This window comes from Phallusia mammillata, chromosome 4 (assembly GCF_965637545.1).
Source record: "Phallusia mammillata chromosome 4, kaPhaMamm4.hap1.1, whole genome shotgun sequence".
NCBI classification, from domain to species: Eukaryota; Metazoa; Chordata; class Ascidiacea; order Phlebobranchia; family Ascidiidae; genus Phallusia; species Phallusia mammillata.
In genome coordinates, this window is record NC_137255.1 from 8,394,010 (window position 1) to 8,405,660 (window position 11,651).

General features: G+C 43.4%; 7 non-coding genes across 7 annotated transcripts; 2 read left to right on the plus strand and 5 right to left on the minus strand.

Moving 5' to 3' along the window:
* Positions 1-1,330: 1,330 nt before the first annotated feature.
* Positions 1,331-1,403, minus strand: Trnak-cuu (transfer RNA lysine (anticodon CUU)). The gene has a single exon. It is a non-coding gene; the product is annotated as a tRNA-Lys (tRNA).
* Positions 1,404-2,172: 769 nt separating this feature from the next.
* On the minus strand, positions 2,173-2,245 carry Trnak-cuu (transfer RNA lysine (anticodon CUU)). The gene has a single exon. It is a non-coding gene; the product is annotated as a tRNA-Lys (tRNA).
* A 769-nt stretch (positions 2,246-3,014) lies between these two features.
* Positions 3,015-3,087, minus strand: Trnak-cuu (transfer RNA lysine (anticodon CUU)). Its single transcript has one exon. It is a non-coding gene; the product is annotated as a tRNA-Lys (tRNA).
* A 137-nt stretch (positions 3,088-3,224) lies between these two features.
* On the plus strand, positions 3,225-3,296 carry Trnap-agg (transfer RNA proline (anticodon AGG)). The gene has a single exon. It is a non-coding gene; the product is annotated as a tRNA-Pro (tRNA).
* Positions 3,297-5,938: 2,642 nt separating this feature from the next.
* On the minus strand, positions 5,939-6,011 carry Trnak-cuu (transfer RNA lysine (anticodon CUU)). The gene has a single exon. It is a non-coding gene; the product is annotated as a tRNA-Lys (tRNA).
* A 769-nt stretch (positions 6,012-6,780) lies between these two features.
* Positions 6,781-6,853, minus strand: Trnak-cuu (transfer RNA lysine (anticodon CUU)). Its single transcript has one exon. It is a non-coding gene; the product is annotated as a tRNA-Lys (tRNA).
* A 137-nt stretch (positions 6,854-6,990) lies between these two features.
* Trnap-agg (transfer RNA proline (anticodon AGG)) lies at positions 6,991-7,062 on the plus strand. The gene has a single exon. It is a non-coding gene; the product is annotated as a tRNA-Pro (tRNA).
* Positions 7,063-11,651: the final 4,589 nt, after the last annotated feature.

Below are 11,651 nucleotides of genomic sequence, written 5' to 3' on the forward strand. Positions count from 1 at the left end.
CGACCGTTGTACTAAGAGTCCAACGCTCTAGCGACTGAGCTAGCTGGGCGCACAAGGTTGCAGTCGACTCAAAATGTGTAAACCTTCCAAGCAATACACATCACATAGGTGTGAACATACGACAATGGCAAAGGTTCGAACTTTCTGATTTGAACAAGCCTTATTGTATACATGCAGTTAACACATCGGCACGTTGGTCTAGGGCAGTAGTTCTCAAACTGTGCGTCGCGACGCCCTGGTGCGTCGTTTCAATCTTCCAAGGGCGTCACAGAATAGTTTCGTTTCGTGGCTATTTGTTGTTGTATCAATAAACACAGCTTTACTAACAAGTTTCCTCAATAACTTTTATTTCCTGGTGCGTCGCAAGTCCAGAAAACTTTTCCAGGGGCGTCGCAACAACTAAAAGTTTGAGAACCACTGGTCTAGGGGTATGATTCTCGCTTAGGGTGCGAGAGGTCCCGGATTCAAATCCCGGACGAGCCCTTCTATAACACTTTTTGTCGCAACGTACATGTACATTTTAAATGACTGGGTTATCGATACACGTCTGTCTTATATCGTACGCTTCCGTGACTTACGATTAAATCTATCATTTGAAAAAAACAAACCAACAATTAAATGCGTGAACGCAAGGTTTCTTACTTCGATCATTGAACAGTTTGTTTGTTACATGCAATATAATTGCCACTTGAACAAAATGTTGTCTTCGTGTCAAATGCTTTGGTACAAGCCATGCCAAACACTTGAAAAGAGTCCAACGCTCTACCGACTGAGCTAGCCGGGCGCACAAGGTTGCAGTCGACTCAAAATGCGTAAACCTTCCAAGCAATACACATCACATAGGTGTGAACATACGACAATGGCAAAGGTTCGAACTTTCTGTTTTGAACAATCCTTATGTATACATGCAGTTAACACATCGGCTCGTTGGTCCAGGCGTATGATTCTCGCTTTGGGTGCGAGTAGTCTCGGGTTCAAATCCCGGACGAGCCCTTCTAGAACACTTTTGGTCGCAACGTACAAGTACATTTTAAATGACTGGGTAATCGATACACGTCTGTCTTATATTGTACGCTTCCGTGCCTTACAATCAAATCTATCATTTGAAAAAACAAACCAACAATTAAATGCGTGAACGCAAGGTTTCTCACTTCGATCTTTGAACAGTTTGTTTGTTACATGCAATATAATTGCCACTGAAACAAAATGTTGTCTTCGTGTCAAATGCTTTGGTACAAGCCTTGCCAAACTCTTGAAAAGAATTCCAAATCAGCTAGTTTGCCTGATTTACAAATCTGTCTCATCCAATCTAATACTTCGCACAAACTATCCCCCAACGTGGGGCTCGAACCCACGACCGTTGGACTAAGAGTCCAACGCTCTACCGACTGAGCTAGCCGGGCGCACAAGGTTGCAGTCGACTCAAAATGCGTAAACCTTCCAAGCAATACACATCACATAGGTGTGAACATACGACAATGGCAAAGGTTCGAACTTTCTGTTTTGAACAAGCCTTATGTATACATACAGTTAACACATCGGCTCGTTGATCTAGGGCAGTAGTTCTCAAACTGTGCGTCGCGACGCCCTGGTGCGTCGTTTCAATCTTCCAAGGGCGTCACAGAATAGTTTCGTTTCGTGGCTTTTTGTTGTTGTATCAATAAACACAGCTTTAATAACAAGTTTCCTCAATAACTTTTATTTCCTTGTGCGTCGCAAGTCCAGAAAACATTTCCAGGGGCGTCGCAACAACAAAAAGTTTGAGAACCACTGGTCTAGGGGTATGATTCTCGCTTAGGGTTCGAGAGGTCCCGGGTTCAAATCCCGGACGAGCCCTTCTATAACACTTTTGGTCGCAACGTACAAGTACATTTTAAATGACTGGGTTATCGATACACGTCTGTCTTATATCGTACGCTTCCTTGCCTAACAATCAAATCTATCATTTGAAAAAACAAACCAACAATTAAATGCGTGAACGCAAGGTTTCTTACTTCGATCTTTGAACAGTTTGTTTGTTCAATGCAATATAATTGCCACTTAAACAAAATGTTGTCTTCGTGTCAAATGCTTTGGTACAAATCATGCCAAACAATTGAAAAAAAGCCAAATCAGCCACTTTATCGGAACTGCAAATTTTTCTTATCCAATCTAATACTTCGCACAAACTATCGCCCAACGTGGGGCTCGAACCCACGACCGTTGGACTAAGAGTCCAACGCTCTACCGACTGAGCTAGCCGGGCGCACAAGGTTGCAGTCGACTCAAAATGCGTAAACCTTCCAAGCAATACACATCACATAGGTGTGAACATACGACAATGGCAAAGGTTCGAACTTTCTGTTTTGAACAAGCCTTATGTATACATACAGTTAACACATCGGCTCGTTGGTCTAGGGCAGTAGTTCTCAAACTGTGCGTCGCGACGCCCTGGTGCGTCGTTTCAACCTTCCAAGGGCGTCACAGAATAGTTTCGTTTCGTGGCTTTTTGTTGTTGTATCAATAAACACAGCTTTAATAACAAGTTTCCTCAATAACTTTTATTTCCTTGTGCGTCGCAAGTCCAGAAAACATTTCCAGGGGCGTCGCAACAACAAAAAGTTTGAGAACCACTGGTCTAGGGGTATGATTCTCGCTTAGGGTTCGAGAGGTCCCGGGTTCAAATCCCGGACGAGCCCTTCTATAACACTTTTGGTCGCAACGTACAAGTACATTTTAAATGACTGGGTTATCGATACACGTCTGTCTTATATCGTACGCTTCCTTGCCTAACAATCAAATCTATCATTTGAAAAAACAAACCAACAATTAAATGCGTGAACGCAAGGTTTCTTACTTCGATCTTTGAACAGTTTGTTTGTTCAATGCAATATAATTGCCACTTAAACAAAATGTTGTCTTCGTGTCAAATGCTTTGGTACAAATCATGCCAAACAATTCAAAAAAAGCCAAATCAGCCACTTTATCGGAACTGCAAATTTTTCTTATCCAATCTAATACTTCGCACAAACTATCGCCCAACGTGGGGCTCGAACCCACGACCGTTGGATTAAGAGTCCAACGCTCTACCGACTGAGCTAGCCGGGCGCACAAGGTTGCAGTCGACTCAAAATGCGTAAACCTTCCAAGCAATACACATCACATAGGTGTGAACATACGACAATGGCAAAGGTTCGAACTTTCTGTTTTGAACAAGCCTTATGTATACATGCAGTTAACACATCGGCTCGTTGGTCTAGGGGTATGATTCTCGCTTAGGGTGCGAGAGGTCCCGGGTTCAAATCCCGGACGAGCCCTTCTGTAACACTTTTGGTCGCAACGTACAAGTACATTTTAAATGACTGGGTTATCGAAACAATCTGTCTTATATCGCACGCTTCCATTTGTTAGAATCAAATCTATCATTTGAAAAAAAAAACGAACAAACAATTAAATGCGTGAACGCAACGTTTGTTACTTTGATCTTTGAACAGTTTGTTTGTTACATGCAATATAATTGCCACTTAAACAAAATGTTGTCTTCGTGTCAAATGCTTTGGTACAAGCCATGCCAAACACTTGAAAAGAATTCCAAATCAGCTAGTTTGCCTGATTTACAAATCTGTCTCATTCAATCTAATACTTCGCACAAACTATCGCCCAACGTGGGGCTCGAACCCACGACCGTTGGATTAAGAGTCCAACGCTCTACCGACTGCGCAAGCCAGGCGCACAAGGTTGCAGTCGACACAAAATGCGACAACCTTCCAAGCAATACACATCACACAGGCGTGAACATACGATAATGGCAAAGGATCGAACTTTCTGGTTAAAACAATTCTTGTTTATACGTTCAGTTGACACATCGGCTCCTATTGTGACATCATAACACACATGGACGATAGACTTCATAGGACAAGGATTGAGTCAAGTTATATATACCAGAAAATTTATCGGTTTGTTGTGTTGACCGCTACTGTACAGAAACTTCGTTGGAAGAAAGGACTTAGTTTAAAGTGAATTTGAATGCTTCAATAACGTATAATGCAAGTCACATGTAAAGACGTTAAATTACGTTGGTGGTACGCAGACTTACAAAAGGGGGCCGTGACTACGAAAAGGTTAAGAACCCAGGTTTAGGTGGTACGCAACAATAAAAAAAATTGTCAAGTGGTACGCGATCCGTACAAGTTTGAGAAACACTGGTCTAGGGGTATGATTCTCGCTTTGGGTGCGAGAGGTCCCGGGTTCAAATCCCGGACGAGCCCTTCTAGAACACTTTTGGTCGCAACGTACAAGTACATTTTAAATGACTGGGTAATCGATACACGTCTGTCTTATATTGTACGCTTCCGTACCTTACAATCAAATCTATCATTTGAAAAAACAAACCAAAAAATAAATGCGTGAACGCAAGGTTTCTTACTTCGATCTTTGAACAGTTTGTTTGTTACATGCAATATAATTGCCACTTAAACAAAATGTTGTCTTCCTGTCAAATGCTTTGGTACAAGTCATGCCAAACACTTGAAAAGAATTCCAAATCAGATAGTTTGCCTGATTTACAAATCTGTCTCATCCAATCTAATACTTCGCACAAACTATCGCCCAACGTGGGGCTCGAAGCCACGACCGTTGTACTAAGAGTCCAACGCTCTAGCGACTGAGCTAGCTGGGCGCACAAGGTTGCAGTCGACTCAAAATGTGTAAACCTTCCAAGCAATACACATCACATAGGTGTGAACATACGACAATGGCAAAGGTTCGAACTTTCTGATTTGAACAAGCCTTATTGTATACATGCAGTTAACACATCGGCACGTTGGTCTAGGGCAGTAGTTCTCAAACTGTGCGTCGCGACGCCCTGGTGCGTCGTTTCAATCTTCCAAGGGCGTCACAGAATAGTTTCGTTTCGTGGCTATTTGTTGTTGTATCAATAAACACAGCTTTACTAACAAGTTTCCTCAATAACTTTTATTTCCTGGTGCGTCGCAAGTCCAGAAAACTTTTCCAGGGGCGTCGCAACAACTAAAAGTTTGAGAACCACTGGTCTAGGGGTATGATTCTCGCTTAGGGTGCGAGAGGTCCCGGATTCAAATCCCGGACGAGCCCTTCTATAACACTTTTTGTCGCAACGTACATGTACATTTTAAATGACTGGGTTATCGATACACGTCTGTCTTATATCGTACGCTTCCGTGACTTACGATTAAATCTATCATTTGAAAAAAACAAACCAACAATTAAATGCGTGAACGCAAGGTTTCTTACTTCGATCATTGAACAGTTTGTTTGTTACATGCAATATAATTGCCACTTGAACAAAATGTTGTCTTCGTGTCAAATGCTTTGGTACAAGCCATGCCAAACACTTGAAAAGAGTCCAACGCTCTACCGACTGAGCTAGCCGGGCGCACAAGGTTGCAGTCGACTCAAAATGCGTAAACCTTCCAAGCAATACACATCACATAGGTGTGAACATACGACAATGGCAAAGGTTCGAACTTTCTGTTTTGAACAATCCTTATGTATACATGCAGTTAACACATCGGCTCGTTGGTCCAGGCGTATGATTCTCGCTTTGGGTGCGAGTAGTCTCGGGTTCAAATCCCGGACGAGCCCTTCTAGAACACTTTTGGTCGCAACGTACAAGTACATTTTAAATGACTGGGTAATCGATACACGTCTGTCTTATATTGTACGCTTCCGTGCCTTACAATCAAATCTATCATTTGAAAAAACAAACCAACAATTAAATGCGTGAACGCAAGGTTTCTCACTTCGATCTTTGAACAGTTTGTTTGTTACATGCAATATAATTGCCACTGAAACAAAATGTTGTCTTCGTGTCAAATGCTTTGGTACAAGCCTTGCCAAACTCTTGAAAAGAATTCCAAATCAGCTAGTTTGCCTGATTTACAAATCTGTCTCATCCAATCTAATACTTCGCACAAACTATCCCCCAACGTGGGGCTCGAACCCACGACCGTTGGACTAAGAGTCCAACGCTCTACCGACTGAGCTAGCCGGGCGCACAAGGTTGCAGTCGACTCAAAATGCGTAAACCTTCCAAGCAATACACATCACATAGGTGTGAACATACGACAATGGCAAAGGTTCGAACTTTCTGTTTTGAACAAGCCTTATGTATACATACAGTTAACACATCGGCTCGTTGATCTAGGGCAGTAGTTCTCAAACTGTGCGTCGCGACGCCCTGGTGCGTCGTTTCAATCTTCCAAGGGCGTCACAGAATAGTTTCGTTTCGTGGCTTTTTGTTGTTGTATCAATAAACACAGCTTTAATAACAAGTTTCCTCAATAACTTTTATTTCCTTGTGCGTCGCAAGTCCAGAAAACATTTCCAGGGGCGTCGCAACAACAAAAAGTTTGAGAACCACTGGTCTAGGGGTATGATTCTCGCTTAGGGTTCGAGAGGTCCCGGGTTCAAATCCCGGACGAGCCCTTCTATAACACTTTTGGTCGCAACGTACAAGTACATTTTAAATGACTGGGTTATCGATACACGTCTGTCTTATATCGTACGCTTCCTTGCCTAACAATCAAATCTATCATTTGAAAAAACAAACCAACAATTAAATGCGTGAACGCAAGGTTTCTTACTTTGATCTTTGAACAGTTTGTTTGTTCAATGCAATATAATTGCCACTTAAACAAAATGTTGTCTTCGTGTCAAATGCTTTGGTACAAATCATGCCAAACAATTGAAAAAAAGCCAAATCAGCCACTTTATCGGAACTGCAAATTTTTCTTATCCAATCTAATACTTCGCACAAACTATCGCCCAACGTGGGGCTCGAACCCACGACCGTTGGATTAAGAGTCCAACGCTCTACCGACTGAGCTAGCCGGGCGCACAAGGTTGCAGTCGACTCAAAATGCGTAAACCTTCCAAGCAATACACATCACATAGGTGTGAACATACGACAATGGCAAAGGTTCGAACTTTCTGCTTTGAACAAGCCTTATGTATACATGCAGTTAACACATCGGCTCGTTGGTCTAGGGGTATGATTCTCGCTTAGGGTGCGAGAGGTCCCGGGTTCAAATCCCGGACGAGCCCTTCTAGAACACTTTTGGTCGCAACGTACAAGTACATTTTAAATGACTGGGTTATCGAAACAATCTGTCTTATGAAATAGGCTATTGCTGCCAGGCATACTGTATAACAAAGTATTGCTCATCCAGCAGTTTTTATTATAAATAATCGACGTTTCGACGTCCTATACAAGACGCCTTCATCAGGATAATGACGTAACTTGGAGAACAAAATTCTTATAAAGCGACAAAATGCAAAACACACACACAAAAATAGCGATAAGAAGATCGCGCGGCTGCAAACTCGCACCACGCAATGATAACACAGCTCAGTGCTGTAAAAGCGCCCGATAATTTATCGGCATTAGAACATCTGTTTTTACGTTCATTGTGTTGGCGCGTGAATGGATGTTCCAAGACTCTAGGAAACTGCGCTTGTGGTAATCAGTTTCCTTCACCAACACCTGTGCAGCAGAAAAATTAATGCTGTGGTGGTGAGTAGTTGCATGGTTTGCCAACGCTGATTTCTTGGCATCATTCTTGCCCACATCCCTTTCGTGCTCCTTCCGGCGCGTATTAAGACTTCTGCCCGTTTCACCGATGTAAATTTCGTCACAATCTCCGCACGGTATAGCATAAACCACACCCCTTGTCGCAGTAGCATCTAGCGGGTCTTTTGGGTGCGACAGAATCTGACGTAGGGTGTTTGCTGGTTTGACCCCAACCGATACACCGAAATCGGTCAACATACGCCGGATTATATCTGTCAACCCTGGTATATAGGGTAAGGTGACGAAGGCACGTTCTGTGCACTGGATCTGTTTCCGTGAAACCTTCTTATTATCACGGAGAATCCAGTTCGGGTAGCCATTTAACCGCAAGGCCTCATTTACCCTGTGCAACTCCGATTGGAGCAGTGCAGGGTCTGTCGTCAAGCGAACGGCCTGGTCTTTAAGCGCTTTGACAACAGCCCTTTTTTGGTATAATGGATGATGGGATTTAAAGTGTAAATAGCGCGTGGTACTGGTCGGCTTGTGGTACACACGCGTGGAAAGTTTACCATCCGCCGCTTTCAAAATTTCCACATCTAGAAACGGAAGACTGTTGTTACTTTCCAATTCCATAGTGAATGTAATTCCTCTTTGCACATTGTTCAAATGTCGCAGAAACTCTGTTATCCGGTGTTTATGAATGATACAGAATGTATCATCTACATACCGTCGCCAAAACCGTGGTGGTGTGGTAAAAGTTTGCAAGGCACGTTCCTCCACAGACTCCATGACCATGTTGGCAACGGCCACTGACACAGGAGAGCCCATGGCCGTGCCATACATTTGCTTGTAAAAGGAACCTCTGAATCTGAAGTATGTTTGTTCCAAACAAATCTCAAGCCCCCTATGTATATCTTCATGAGTCCATGTGGTCCTGTCTTTAAGGCTGTAATCATCGAGTAAACGCGACTCCGTTATCTCCAATGCTAGATCGATTGGTACGTTGGTAAACAACGAAGTAACATCAAATGAAACCAACGTTTCGTCTTCACACAATGATTGTTGCGCATTCAAATCTTTCACAAACTCTGCAGAATTTCTGACGGTAAATTCCGTGTTTCCGACCAACGGTGCTAAAAGTCGCGCTAGATATTTGGCTAGGTTGTAAGTGGGGCTTCCAATAAACGACACAATTGGACGTAGAGGTACATTCTTCTTGTGGACTTTCGGCAATCCATATAACCTTGGAGCAGAACCATCTGTGCTGTGCAGGTGGTGAAACATCGCATCGGAGATGCATTTCTTCTCCTTGTGCAAAGCACTAACAAACTTGTTAAGAACTAGTTCCGTTCTTCGGGTCGGGTCACGTGGCAGTTTCTTGTACGTGCTTGAGTCGTGCAAAAGCTCTTGAATTTTGTCGTCATAAACCTTGCGGTCCAAAATAACAGTACTATTACCTTTGTCAGCGGGTAGAATAGTAATGTCGTCATTGGCTTTGAGATCTGTGACTGCACGACGCTCGGATGTCGTAAGATTACAAGTATTGCCCCTGTGACTTTTAATACAATTGACGAGCTTGCTTTGTATTAAAGTTTTAACATGCATCGGCAAAGAATATATACCCTTCTCAACACAGGCCAACATACTTGCCTTCGGAACTGTTTTTGGTGCAACTGCAAAGTTGGTTCCTAGTTGCAGAACCTTTAGCTCCACTTCCTTCGGCTGATAGCTGGACAGATTAACGACCCAATTTTTCTTTTGAAGCATTCCGGTTGCATTTGTGGCTTCCTTGCGTTTTGGGGCAATCGAACATAGGTGACGTTCCGTGTTAATCTTGAGTTGATGTTGAAGGGCTTCGTTACCCGATTTAACATACAGTTCAAAGCGACACATGTGATAGTGTGATAGAATTGCGGCCAATCTGCGCAAAAGCTCTTCTGAGAGCTGAGAGCATTCCCTTATCCGATGGTGAGAGAGGCCTATACGCAGTCGAATGAAGGCCATTCCGCATTTCCACATTATCTTTTTACCCGCTGCCGAATTATGAGGCGATCTAAATCGAAGCGACCGCGGCAACACATTGTCACTAAGGCATCTATGGTTGAAAAAAAGGTGCATCTTGTGTCTCACAATGGTACGTCTTAGATCAACGTATTTCCGCAACTGCGAAAGGACGCTGGGTCCGTACAGACCTTTAAATTCATGAAATAGGCTATTGCTGCCAGGCATACTGTATAACAAAGTATTGCTCATCCAGCAGTTTTTATTATAAATAATCGACGTTTCGACGTCCTATACAAGACGCCTTCATCAGGATAATGACGTAACTTGGAGAACAAAATTCTTATAAAGCGACAAAATGCAAAACACACACACAAAAATAGCGATAAGAAGATCGCGCGGCTGCAAACTCGCACCACGCAATGATAACACAGCTCAGTGCTGTAAAAGCGCCCGATAATTTATCGGCATTAGAACATCTGTTTTTACGTTCATTGTGTTGGCGCGTGAATGGATGTTCCAAGACTCTAGGAAACTGCGCTTGTGGTAATCAGTTTCCTTCACCAACACCTGTGCAGCAGAAAAATTAATGCTGTGGTGGTGAGTAGTTGCATGGTTTGCCAACGCTGATTTCTTGGCATCATTCTTGCCCACATCCCTTTCGTGCTCCTTCCGGCGCGTATTAAGACTTCTGCCCGTTTCACCGATGTAAATTTCGTCACAATCTCCGCACGGTATAGCATAAACCACACCCCTTGTCGCAGTAGCATCTAGCGGGTCTTTTGGGTGCGACAGAATCTGACGTAGGGTGTTTGCTGGTTTGACCCCAACCGATACACCGAAATCGGTCAACATACGCCGGATTATATCTGTCAACCCTGGTATATAGGGTAAGGTGACGAAGGCACGTTCTGTGCACTGGATCTGTTTCCGTGAAACCTTCTTATTATCACGGAGAATCCAGTTCGGGTAGCCATTTAACCGCAAGGCCTCATTTACCCTGTGCAACTCCGATTGGAGCAGTGCAGGGTCTGTCGTCAAGCGAACGGCCTGGTCTTTAAGCGCTTTGACAACAGCCCTTTTTTGGTATAATGGATGATGGGATTTAAAGTGTAAATAGCGCGTGGTACTGGTCGGCTTGTGGTACACACGCGTGGAAAGTTTACCATCCGCCGCTTTCAAAATTTCCACATCTAGAAACGGAAGACTGTTGTTACTTTCCAATTCCATAGTGAATGTAATTCCTCGTTGCACATTGTTCAAATGTCGCAGAAACTCTGTTATCCGGTGTTTATGAATGATACAGAATGTATCATCTACATACCGTCGCCAAAACCGTGGTGGTGTGGTAAAAGTTTGCAAGGCACGTTCCTCCACAGACTCCATGACCATGTTGGCAACGGCCACTGACACAGGAGAGCCCATGGCCGTGCCATACATTTGCTTGTAAAAGGAACCTCTGAATCTGAAGTATGTTTGTTCCAAACAAATCTCAAGCCCCCTATGTATATCTTCATGAGTCCATGTGGTCCTGTCTTTAAGGCTGTAATCATCGAGTAAACGCGACTCCGTTATCTCCAATGCTAGATCGATTGGTACGTTGGTAAACAACGAAGTAACATCAAATGAAACCAACGTTTCGTCTTCACACAATGATTGTTGCGCATTCAAATCTTTCACAAACTCTGCAGAATTTCTGACGGTAAATTCCGTGTTTCCGACCAACGGTGCTAAAAGTCGCGCTAGATATTTGGCTAGGTTGTAAGTGGGGCTTCCAATAAACGACACAATTGGACGTAGAGGTACATTCTTCTTGTGGACTTTCGGCAATCCATATAACCTTGGAGCAGAACCATCTGTGCTGTGCAGGTGGTGAAACATCGCATCGGAGATGCATTTCTTCTCCTTGTGCAAAGCACTAACAAACTTGTTAAGAACTAGTTCCGTTCTTCGGGTCGGGTCACGTGGCAGTTTCTTGTACGTGCTTGAGTCGTGCAAAAGCTCTTGAATTTTGTCGTCATAAACCTTGCGGTCCAAAATAACAGTACTATTACCTTGTCAGCGGGTAGAATAGTAATGTCGTCATTGGCTTTGAGATCTGTGACTGCACGACGCTCGGATG